General features: G+C 50.3%; 1 protein-coding gene across 1 annotated transcript in view; it reads left to right on the top strand.

Annotated features, from left to right (window-relative positions):
- KIF5C (kinesin family member 5C) overlaps positions 1 to 5,486 on the top strand; it is a 73,358-nt gene extending 67,872 nt beyond the window's left edge. The window contains exon 26 of the mRNA XM_077784890.1: positions 1,622 to 5,486. The gene's annotated coding sequence lies outside the window, so the exon portion shown is untranslated. The remainder of the gene's footprint in view (positions 1 to 1,621) is intronic.
- Positions 5,487 to 12,565: the final 7,079 nt, after the last annotated feature.

Raw genomic sequence — 12,565 nt, 5'->3', positions numbered from 1 at the left:
AAAAGAAGATGGAAGATCCCAGGAGAAACTAGAAAAAGTTACAGATTTGGGGTTTCTGGAAAAAAATTAGGAAAAATCTGAAAACCAAATGGTAGCCCTAGAGGCTGGAATGAAACCATTTCAACGGCGTGTTCTAGATTTTTTGCTCACATCCAGAAATAAATGTGGAAGGTATAGTCCAGGAAGGCAGGGAAGTGATTGGAGAAGGTCAGTCCTCAGTTTTGGTCCTTTGGTTAAGAATTTTATTGGCAAATTCCAATTATTTGGCTGCCAAAATTGGGAGTATCTGAGTAATCTGAATTCTGAGCTTGGATGGAAACCCAGGGGTCTGAGTGAGGGTGTTAGTAAAGGTGCAGCCAGTGCAGGGAGAACTTCATCCAGATTATTTCCTGATTGTTTTGAGACATCCCTAAGCTGTGCAGAAAGTGCTTTGGAATGGTGCAGTTCTACCCAGCTGGCACTAGAATAAAACTCTCTTTTATCATCATTTAACAGAGAAATAAAATTGAGCTTCCTATTTCAACATTTGCTGAGGAGAGATTTATCTTGTGGTCATTCATTATTCACCATAAAGATAAAAGACAGTGCTGTTAGACTGGTCAGTGGTCATGATTGATTAACCCAGAAGATGGAAGAGAAGGAAATGTGGGTTTTAATAAAATGTGCTTGTATAATGTGCATTTATAAAATTATAGAGTATATTTTTATAATATTATCATGATATTATGTATGAAATATTTCAGGTATTTCTGTAAACACTTATATCTGTGTTTGTGTATATATATATATATCTATCTATCAGGAAAATAACTTTATCAGAAGATAGAAAACAGAATGATTGGTTTGAATTTGTATTTTTCTATAATTTTGATTTTATAATTTTCAAACTCTGCTGCTGTTATTTCCCCCCCCCTTATTACATGAGATGAACACACATCAACTCTTCAGCACATCCAACGAGCCAAGAGAAAAATCCCATGAAAGGAACAAAAAATTAAAGGGGAAAAAAAAAAGTTAGACCTTTAGATAGTGTTTGTGGGAAATGGATTTGTAGGAAATTCTTAAAACTCGATAGAAGGTTCACATAGTGTGTATCTGTATGCAAACTTAGAGATAAGAAATGTTGGTTTGGAAATGCCATGGAATAGGACAGACATTGTTGAGAGAGAAATGGAACTAGAACCAAGTTTCAAAGGATGGTTTTGTAGAAAAGATGAGATACTTTGGAGAAATAGAAGGATGAAAGCTGTGTTAGGACTCAGGAGGGGTAATTTTAGATGATTGGCTTTAAGGCATTTGTAGCATGACGTGGCAAAGAAATAATTAGGAAATAGTTGGGGTTTGATTGTGACGGTGTGAATTGTAATACTCGCTGAGAATTTTCTACAAATCCATTTCCCACGGTGTTCGGGTAAGACATAATTCCAGGCTGCAGGTGGCAGAGAGCGAATTCCATCAGGAGAATTGGCTCATTTTGTGAGACCCAAATTCCATCACTTTTTTAACGTGACCGTGGATCCATCTCTTTGCTTGCTGCCCATCCCATTTGGGTGCGTGGTTTCTAATCCCCCAAATCCACTGATTTTCCTTCCCTTTCTCTCTCTCTCTTTCTCTCTGGCAGGTCAGTTCCACTTAGCATGTTAAGGACAGTCATTAAGTCACGTTAAGTTTCTTTTTTGCCCCTCTCCGACCCGGTCCACGTCCCGTCCATCCCGCGCTCCCCGCGGCCGCCAGCGCCGCCGCGCTCCCGGTACTCCGAGCTTCGTAGGATCTCCACGTGTACAGAAGTGTCCAGCTCAGCTCCTCCAGATCCCTGTACAGTGTCTGGAACATTCCCACCTCAGTAAGGATCATAGGGAGTCTGCCACTCCGAATTCCACGACCCCTCGGCGCTGCTTAGGTTGGGGCTTCTCCACTCAGAGCGATGCTTTTATTTTATTTTTCTTTCCCGAGTTCTCCGTTGGCACCGGTAATTCCCGACTTGTGGCATCAAGGAATTAATTACTCAATGACCAAGTGCCATCAAAGGCAGGTGATTGTGCTCTGTCATGACTGATTTCCTGTATAATATACATATTATTTTATATTTTTAGGGGATGAAAATGTGCTGCTATGTGGTTTAATTTTACTGCTTAACATTTTCAGAAGGAAATTTCCCCAAAGAACCATTTGTAATATCCTGATTTAAAAAAAAAAAAAAAAAAAATCTTTGGACTGTATAAAATAACCTTTATTGCAGTACCTGGTAAAGAACAAATGGGATGCAGAGAAATCTGTTAGTATAGACGTAGGATTTGAAGTTTGGTAGTTCCATGAATTTATCTGTGTGACCTATTTAAAAATTAAGCTCCTTTTCCCTTGTAGTTCTCCCTTCAGTGGTGGGTTTTCCTGGAGTGGGATGGCTTAGCCACATGTTTGTAAGAGTTGTTCCCTAGGAATTTTTAAAGGATTTCAGAATGCTGTGGAAACCTTGCCTTGGAAAATCCGACAAGCATCTCCCTCCTCCCCTTCCCCCAGACAAGCCCTGATCTGTCCACACCGGAATTCAGATCCCAGAGGGAACAGTCCCCTACCAGAACAAAGGAAAATAAAATCCCCCAAACCCTTCCTTTAAAAAAGCCTAAAGGAGGTGAGGGTTGTACACTCGAGCTGTCCTTTGCAGACCAAATTTGGGAATTTTTTTGCTGGGATGTGAGGAGCTCATTTCCAGGGGAAGGGAATGTCTTTGTAAGCCACTCTATTCACTCATGCCATGGAAGGTCCAGGGGGAAGGAAAAGCTTTCCCTGGATCTCTCAGACAGTAAATTTCCATCTTCCCAGCAAGGGGGCACTGGAATTACTCTGGGAAAGTTCTTCTGGTGCTGCTCCTCCTCCTCCTCCCCCTCCCTCCCTGTCTCCTGGGGCAGGTGGGACTCCAGGAAGCTGGAATTCCAGGAAGGCTCCGGCCCAGCGTAGCCCTCTGGTCTTCTCTTGCAGAGACGTTTGCTCTTCTTTAAATTGAGATTGATTGAGATTTTTTTTTTTAATTTCTGAATGTGTAGGTGTAGAACTCTTCATTCCATAGAGCGTTTTGGAAGACTGTGAGTTGACTTTAGATATTTTTTTTTCTACTGAAATTAGGGTGTTGCAAAGTAAGTTGAACTTAGTTTAACTGCTTTTTTTGGGTTTTTTTGGGTTTTTTTGGTTTTTTTTTTTTTAATGTTGCACTATTTCGGGGGAGCATTTTGCTAAACATATTTAATGAAGTTGCAGATTTGCATGTATTTAATTTATTTTGTATTTTCCAAAGTTTTATATTTTCTTTCGTTACGTGCATGTGCACTGCCAGAAGAACGAACTGTGAACTTGCCATATGCAATCTTTAATAAAATCACTAACTCAGAACTACTCTGTGCTATCTTACCAGCTGGTCAGAGCTGAGGTTTCTACTAGGAGTTAGCAATCCTCTTGTTTTGGTTGTAGGAAAAGATCCTGAGCTTATTTGCTGTCCAAGATTTTTGTACTGTAAACTTTTTGTTGTGTCAGAGTTCGGTACGGAATTCTATTGTAAATGCAGCACTCATGACAACAAAAAGGTCTGGATTCCTCGAGGCATCAGCAGGAATTTTTTGGGGACAGTTCTGCCAGCCCCCTGCAGCTTGAGGGAGAAGTGAACTTGGACATCTCTTCCTCGTGCTGGTGCTGATCAGCCAGTCAGTGCCACCAGCAGCAAAACGATGGAGCTTCTCCAAGTTCCCTTCTGCACCAACACTGCAGGAGGACTTTCAGCAATGCCCCAAAGATGCCTTAGGCTAAAATCCTCAAAAGGAAATAGCTGAGATATTTAATAGTTGGAAGTGATGAATTCTCAGTTGAGCATACTCTGCTTGTATCAATTTTTTATTTTTCAAGCCTATTTTAATTAGGCAACTTCAGTTTGTACCGCATGTTGTATATTCAACTTTTGTACCATTTCTAAGGCTTTCACATTTTATATCTGGAAAGGAAAACCACACATCTGCTCTGCAGAGATCCGAACCTGTCTCTTGCTGTTTCCTGACCCCATCTTCCTTTCTTTGCTCTTTGAGTGTTGTGTTCTATTTATTCCAGGCTCATTTTTAAAGTTGTGGTTTTGTACAGCGCAAATGAAATTTCCCATCTAAAAATGTCACGCATGGGACAAACTGGGGTGGAAATACCATTCCCGAATGGAAAACGTATTTCAGATGGAACTAAAGTGCATATTGTTCTTTTTGCTAGTAATTGAAAAATATTTCTGGCTCACTTGAGCTTCTCTTAATGATATGTTCAAATATCTTGTGTTTGTCCTTGAGTTCACGTTTCATCGACTTGTTTTCTGGAAAGCAAGGAAAGTTTTAAGCTTGGAAAGACCTTGGCTGATGCATTTTTAAGTTTTGTATTAAGCTCAACAAGGGTGAGAGTCGGATTATCCTGAAGATACTGAAAACTTAAAAATTTAAGTCACAGACAAAATTTTGCTACAGCGATTCCTGCCCACAGAGCCTTGAGTAGCTTTTCATTTTCACTTTATAAAGCCTAATGGACTAAGATGCACATTTGTCTGAATTCTTTATAAATTATAGGATCACGGAACGGTTTGGTTGGAAGGGATTTTAAAGATCAGCTGATTCCACTCCTGCCATGGGCAGGGACACCTTCCACTGTCCCAGGCTGCTCCAAGCCCTGTCCAACCTGGCCTTGGACACTTCCAGGGATCCAGGGGCAGCCCCAGCTCCTCTGGGGCCTCCCCACCCTCACAGGATTCCTTCCCAATATCCCATCTAACCCTGCCCTAAGGCTTGAAATTAAACAAAATCAAGAATTCTCCTTTGAACGTGGTTTCATCCGAAGAACTGTTTGAATAACGGCGACGACGGTCCAAACAGAAAAGGGCTCATCATCTTCCCCTTGCTGGAGGAGAAATACCTGACGTAACCGTGGCTGAAGTACTCCTCCACGGGGTGTGGGGGGAAAAGAGGGCAACGTGGGCAGGATAATCTGAATCTCCCCTTGCTTTGACTTCTGTCCCGCCATCCGCTGTGCGGGGTGGCAGTGCCGCCCCGCTGCCGGCGGGAGCCGCGGGCGGAGGCGTTCCGTAGATTTATCCCTGTCTAGTTTGTAAAGTGTGTAACGTGTACTGCAGATGTGTATTCTCTGGGCTCTGTGTATCTTTACAGTAGTGTTCAATTTAGGAGAAAAATAAGAGAGAAAAAACAAAACAAAACAAACAAAAAGAAATAAACGGTGGACGCGTTTCGCTGGTAACAAGGGGAATTTATTTTTTTTTTTTTTTGCCATTGCATCAAATGATGCTGAACTGTATTAAGCTTTTGATAGCAGACCTGAACCCTCCTCCTCCCCCCAGCCCGCGGAGAGAAGTCTTTTATCTTCGTGCTGAAGTTCTGTCGGAGATGGATGGACACACTGGCAGACTGCATGATGTATCATTCGAAATCCGTTACAGTGGAAAATAAAACTGAACTGAACTCTGCCGTGTGCGCCTGGTGTGACACGGGACAGGGCACTCCGTGCAGCAGTGCCAGCTCCCCGTGACAGGGACAGCACCCAGGGAATGCCTGGAGCTGTGTCCGGGCAGGTTTAGGGTGGATTTTAGGGAAAGGTTTTGGCACTGCCCAGGCTCCCCAGGGAATGGGCACATTCCCAAGGCTGCCAGAGCTCCAGGAGAGTTTGGATGGTGCTCCCAGGGGTACCCAGGGTGGGATTTGGGGGTGTGTGTGCAAGCCCAGGAGCTGGATCCATGATCCTGTGGGTCCCTTCCAGCTCAGGATGTTCCCTGATTCCACTGGGGACCCATTCAGTGGCAATGCATTCCAAAGTGGGCCAAGTCCACGCTCTGGATTTCAGCTCTCATTCTGAACCTGTGCAAAGTCATTCACAAAATAATAAAATCCCAGACTGGTTTGGGGTTGGAAGGGACCTTAAAGCTCATCCCATTCCACCCCTGCCATGGCAGGGACACCTCCCACTGTCCCAGCTGCTCCCAGCCCTGTCCAGCCTGGCCTTGGACACTGCCAGGGATCCAGGGGCACTAATTAAAAGATTTGAGTGGCTGGGGAATGGACACAGCAGAATTTTAAATAAATAATTTCACCATCTCTACTACCTCTCCATGGATATGTTCCTTTTCCTTCCTCTTTTTCATTAGCCTGGAGGATGATAGGGAGACTCTCCCACTTCCCCTGTGCATGTATTTCCATTTTTATAGGAATATTACACTCTATGTAAAAGTTCACGTGTCCTTGCCACTTCCCTGAAGTCAGGCTCGGGAGTTTTAGAAACAGCTTATTTCCAGTAATTATTACTCTGAGCATTTCACAATTAAATCATTACTTTTCTCCTCAGCAATGCAAATTCTGAGTGCTCCAAGGTTTCTTTAGGAACGGATTGCTCTCTTTTGTTTTTGGTTTTTTTTTTTTTTTTTTTTTTGCTGCTGAGTAGAGTCCCAATGAGGATTCTGTGGTTTAAAACATAAGCAGACTTAGAAATCGGTCCAGTAAAATTTGGAATCGATTATTAAAACTGATGAATAAATTTTGGGCTGTGATACATTTTGGTCTGGGTGCCCGAGAAGCACTTCCTCACCCTCTGAGAAGCCCCTGCAGGATGAGGATGGCTCCACCCAGGAAGAAGAGGCTTCCAGTGGAGATGGTTTATATTAAGGACAGCAGGTGGGAAATCCAAATATTCCCCAAAAGTCCAGCAGAGGAAGGCAAACACTGCAGGGTGCCAGAGCGCTTTCCATGGGGCAAAAAACATTCACCCTGCAAGATCTCCTCGATAAAGCTCATGCCTGGAGGATGAAGTCAATTAGAGAGCAGACTGTTTGCAAGTGTATCCCTACCATTTCGTTTTCGGAATGTGGGATTGCATCAGTTAATTAGGGCTATGAAAACAGCACAAATTACTGTATCCATTTCCAAGATCCACCTTTCGCAAGAGCGCAGCAAAAACAAAGGAACGGGAGCTGCATCCCTAGAAAAGGACCCACCGCAAGGCTGCCGCTATTGATTGCAAACACTCGTTAGCTCAAAGTGAAACATTTTCAATTTCCCTTCCCGCAGAGCTGATCCCAAGGCAAGCTGTATTTATCCTAAAATGAGGATTTTCGGTGGTGATGCACTCGGATGGAAAACTGATGCGTGGCTCCCGGGGCACGGGGTGTCGGGCAGGTTTCAGTTCTTATAAAACCAGTTCCAAGGACACCCTCTGTTGGTGTCACCTCCCACTCCCCAAAAGCGCTGGGGCTGGACACGTCACTGATTTCAGTGTCACTGATTTCAGTGTCACTGATTTCAGTGGCACTTTCCACTCCCCGGGAGCTGAGGACACTCAGATTCCAGTGCCACCTCCCAGACCCTGTGGGGCTGGGGACACCCAGACTGCGGTGCCACTTCCAGTCCCCGTGGGGCTGGGGACCCAGATTCCAGTGACACCTCCCAGTCCCCTTGGGGCTGGGGACACCCAGATTTTGGTGCCACCTCTGAGTCCCCGTGAGGCTGGGGACACCCAGATTCCGGTGCCACCTCTGAGTCCCCGTGGGGCTGGGGACACCCAGATTTTGGTGCCACCTCCAGTCCCCGTGGGGCTGGGGACACCCAGATTCCAGTGCCACCTCCCAGTCCTTGTGGGGCTGGAGACACCCAGATTGCTGTGCCACCTCTGACTCCCCGTGGGGCTGGGGACACCCAGATTTTTGTGCCACCTCTGAGTCCCCGTGGGGCTGGGGACACCCAGATTCCGGTGCCACCTCTGACTCCCCGTGGGGCTGGGGACACCCAGATTCCGGTGCCACCTCCCACTCCCCGGGACGCGCAGATTTTGGTGCCACTTCGCCCTCCGGTGGGGCTGGGGACACCCAGATTTTGGTGCCACCTCTGACTCCCCGTGGGGCTGGGGACGCCCAGATTCCGGTGCCACCTCTGAGTCCATGGAGCTGGGGACGCCCAGATTCCGGTGCCACCTCCAGTCCCCGTGGGGCTGGGGACACCCAGATTCCGGTGCCACCTCCAGTCCCCGTGGGGCTGGGGACGCCCAGACTGTCTCCCCTCCCCGCAGGTGTTGGTGGCACCGCCCTGCCCGCAGGTGCCGCCGCCCCGGGGGCGGGCACGGCGTGTCCGAGCCGCCCGCTCCGCCCCGGCGCCTCCTCCGCCTCCGCCCGCACGGCCGGGGCCGACAGCCCGCTGTCCTGCTGTCCTGCTGTCCCGTGTCCTGCTGTCCCGTGTCCCGTGTCCCGTGTCCCGTGAGGTGAGTGCGGGGAAGGGGCCCGGGAGGGGAGCGCGGAGCGGGGCGGGCTCGGGGCTGCGGGTCCCGCTCCGCCGCCGCCGGTGATGCTGAGCCCCAGCCCCGGATCGAGCGGGCACGGCGGGGTGGCACCGGAATCGGGGTGTCCCCAGCCCCACGGGGACTCAGAGGTGGCACCGGAATCTGGGTGTCCCCAGCCCCACGGGGACTCAGAGGTGGCACAGCAATCTGGGTGTCCCCAGCCCCACGGGGACTCAGAGGTGGCACCGGAATCTGGGTGTCCCCAGCCCCACGGGGACTCAGAGATGGCACCGGAATCGGGGTGTCCCCAGCCCCATGGGGACTCAGAGGTGGCACCGGAATCGGGGTGTCCCCAGCCCCACGGGGAGTCAGAGGTGGCACCAAAATCTGGGTGTCCCCAGCCCCACGGGGACTCAGAGGTGGCACTGGAATCTGTGTGTCCCCAACCCCACGGGGACTCAGAGGTGGCACCAAAATCTGGGTGTCCCCAACCCCACGGGGACTCAGAGGTGGCACCGAAATCTGGGTGTCCCCAGCCCCACGGGGAGTCAGAGGTGGCACCACAGTCTGGGTGTCCCCAGCTCCACGGGGACTGGAGGTGGCACCAAAATCTGGGTGTCCCCAGCCCCATGGGGACTCAGAGGTGGCACAGCAATCTGGGTGTCCCCAGCCCCATGGGGACTCAGAGGTGGCACCGGAATCTGCGTGTCCCCAGCCCCACGGGGAGTCAGAGGTGGCACCGGAATCGGGGTGTCCCCAGCCCCACGGGGACTGGAGGTGGCACCGAAATCTGGGTGTCCCCAGCCCCACGGGGAGTCAGAGGTGGCACCGGAATCGGGGTGTCCCCAGCCCCACGGGGACTCAGAGGTGGCACCGGAATCTGCGTGTCCCCAGCCCCACGGGGACTCAGAGGTGGCACCGGAATCTGCGTGTCCCCAGCCCCATGGGGACTCAGAGGTGGCACAAAAATCTGGGTGTCCCCAGCCCCATGGGGACTCAGAGGTGGCACCGGAATCGGGGTGTCCCCAGCCCCACGGGGAGTCAGAGGTGGCACAGCAATCTGGGTGTCCCCAGCCCCATGGGGACTCAGAGGTGGCACCGGAATCTGGGTGCCCCCAGCCCCACGGGGACTCAGAGGTAGCACCAAAATCTGGGTGTCCCCAGCCCCATGGGGACTCAGAGGTGGCACAAAAATCTGGGTGTCCCCAGCCCCATGGGGACTCAGAGGTGGCACCAAAATCTGGGTGTCCCCAGCCCCATGGGGACTCAGAGGTGGCACCGGAATCGGGGTGTCCCCAGCCCCACGGGGAGTCAGAGGTGGCACAGCAATCTGGGTGTCCCCAGCCCCATGGGGACTCAGAGGTGGCACCGAAATCTGGGTGTCCCCAGCCCCACAGGGACTGGAGGTGGCACCGAAATCTGGGTGTCCCCAGCCCCATGGGGACTCAGAGGTGGCACCGGAATCTGCGTGTCCCCAGCCCCACGGGGACTCAGAGGTGGCACCAAAATCTGCGTGTCCCAAGCTCCTGGGGAGTGGGAGGTGGCACCCAGCCCCATGGGGTCTGGGAGGTGGCACTGGAATCTGGGTGTTTCCAGCGCCTCGGGGAGCGAGAGGTGGCACCAAAATCTGGGTGTCCCCAGCCCCACAGGGTCTGGGAGGTGGCACTGGAATCTGAGTGTCCTCAGCTCCCGGGGAGTGGAAAGTGCCACTGAAATCAGTGACACTGAAATCAGTGACGTGTCCAGCCCCAGTGGTTTTGGGGAGTGGGAGGTGACACCAACAGAGGGTGTCCCCACAGGCCTACTGGTTTTGGGGGAATGAAAGGGAGCTCCAAAATCAGGGTGTCAGCAGCTCTGGTGGTTGTGGGGAGAAGGAGGTGGCACTGAGAACAAGTGTCTTCAACCCTGGCAGTTTTGGCACCTAAATGAAGGTGTCCCCAGCCACACAGGGAGCAGGAGGTGTCACCAAAATCAGGGTGTCCCCAGCAGCTGTGGCACTGGCAGGAAGGAGCCAGGCTGTGGGAAGCGCTGGGTGTGCAGCGTCGAGTGCCTGGGACCCAATTCCCAGCCTGTGTTTAACAGGTCCCTTGTAAAAGTGCAGTTATTACACATCTCCTGATGATTATAGAGCTGTAAAAAGAACTGGGCTCCGTGTTGCACAGGTGTGGACGCCGACCTCGGGCTCTTTAGCAGTGGGGCTCCACCGTAGGAAGTGACGGAACACGATCAAAATGTACTTAGTGCAGCAAAAACTGTGAGTGGAAAAGACAAGCTGCCCACCGTGAAGGCTGCTGAGGGATTTTGGATAAGGGCCTGGAGTGGCAGGACGTGGGGGAATGGCTTGGGATGGATGGGATATTGGGAAGGAATTCCTCACTGGGAGGGTGGGGAAGCGCTGGCACAGGTGCCCAGAGCAGCTGTGGCTGCCCCTGGATCCCTGGCAGTGCCCAAGGCCAGGCTGGATGGGGCTTGGAGCAGCCTGGCATGGTGGGAGGTGTCCCTGCCCGTGGCACGGGGTGGACTGGGATGTGTTTAAAGTCCCCCCCAACCCAAACCATCCTGTGATCCTATAAAAGCACATGGGCAGGTGCTGGGCTGACTCTGGCATGTTGGAAAAGTGCTGCCTTTAGTGTTGTGTTATTCTTCAGAATGGACACAGGCTTGTGGTCCCTATTCCCCACATCCAGCTGCACATCCTTGTGCTGAAGCAGGCTGTAAATCCCTTGGAACAGCACCCAGCAGTGGTGTGGGGATGGTGGGCGCCGAGGGCTCGGTTCTGCTCCACACCCTGGGTGCTCTGCTGATGCAGGGAGTGAAAAGAGTTCTGGGGCTGAGGAGTGCACGTGGGTCACGCAGATGGAACTGGTTTGCAAGACCCAGCTGGCTGATTCCTGAGGGCAGCCTCAGGAAAATGGGATTGTGTGATTTCCCATCTGTCAGAGGGTAACGCCGTGAAGCACCAGGGCAGGGATCAGAGCAGCTGCAGCACCATGGGCCACAAATCCCGTGCTGGTAATCCCAGATGCTCAGAGAATGAGTCAAGTTTCTCTCTCTCTCTCTCAATCAACACGGTTTTGTTTAAAAAATTAAAAATTAAATATTAAGCATGGAGATCTCTGTTTCTCAGGTCTTCCAGGCTTCCTCCGTGACTTTGAACCTCCCCATGGTCACACCTCTGCTTGGATGAGTTTCTAAGGAAAGGACAAAAAGATTAAAATGTTTGTGATGACGAAGAATAAGGTGTGAAAGCACAAAGATCACCTCAGAGGAGGAGAATTCAGAGCTGACTCTGTCCCTGTTTTGTGTGTCTCTGTCCCCTTGCCCGGCCAGGCCCTGTACCTGCAGCGCAGGTGAATTCCAGAGGTAATTGCAGAGGGATGTTTTATGGCACGGAGCAGGGGAGTTGTCCAGGTTGTTCCACAGCTTGGTGATTCATCAACCTTTGCATGGTGATATTTTACTCTTCAGTCAGCCCACAATTAACTCGAGTTCCCCCTCTTCCCACCGTGCCTTCCTTGCTTTAAGTCAATTAGTGCTTCCCAGCATGATAATTGCTCTGCTCCCTGCCAGTCCCATCCTCTCAGTGACATCTTTTCCAGGGATAATCTGCAGGCCTTCAGCCTCTCTGAGCTTTGACACTGGGTGATGCTCGCTGTCACTGATTATGGGGAGATCCCATAATCAGTGGGATGCATCCTGCCTGCTGATCCTCGTGGCATGAATTCCTTTTGTCTGGCAGGAGGAGGAGGAGGAGGGAAAGCACAGCCAAGGTGGGGGAGATGTGTTCTCTGAGTCAAGGAGGTGATTGTCATTAGCACCCCGAGGTGCTGCAAGGAAAAAAAATCCTTTTTTTGCCTTTTCCTGCACCCTTGGGAGCTCTGTGGGAGAGACACCTGGGCCTTGGTAACTCAAGGTTAAGGCAGGTTATCCCAATCTCTTGCTGCTTGGTTTTCCATTTTCCCAAGTTTCAGCTGTGGGAGAAGAAAGAGGGAGTATCCTTTTATCCTGTTTATATGGTTGTGGTAGTTACGTAGGAGAACTCTGTCTGGAATGAGGAGTTACAAACTTGGGTTACAAAGCAGAAGTTACCAAGTGGAAGATTCCCAACCCATGGAAGATTCCCAACCCATGGAAGATTGCCTGCCTGTGGAAGATTCCCTTCCCACGGCAGGGGCTTGCAACAAGATGAACTTTAAGGTCCCTTCCAACCCAAACCATTCTGTGATTAAAAATTTTAAAAAATAATAATTTTGCTGCATGAAGTCTGACACTTCTGAAAATT

Source organism: Lonchura striata, chromosome 8 (genome assembly GCF_046129695.1).
Source record: "Lonchura striata isolate bLonStr1 chromosome 8, bLonStr1.mat, whole genome shotgun sequence".
Taxonomy (NCBI): domain Eukaryota; kingdom Metazoa; phylum Chordata; class Aves; order Passeriformes; family Estrildidae; genus Lonchura; species Lonchura striata.
The sequence above is the reverse complement of the archived record's forward strand: the minus strand, read 5'-3'. Positions and strand labels throughout refer to the sequence as shown.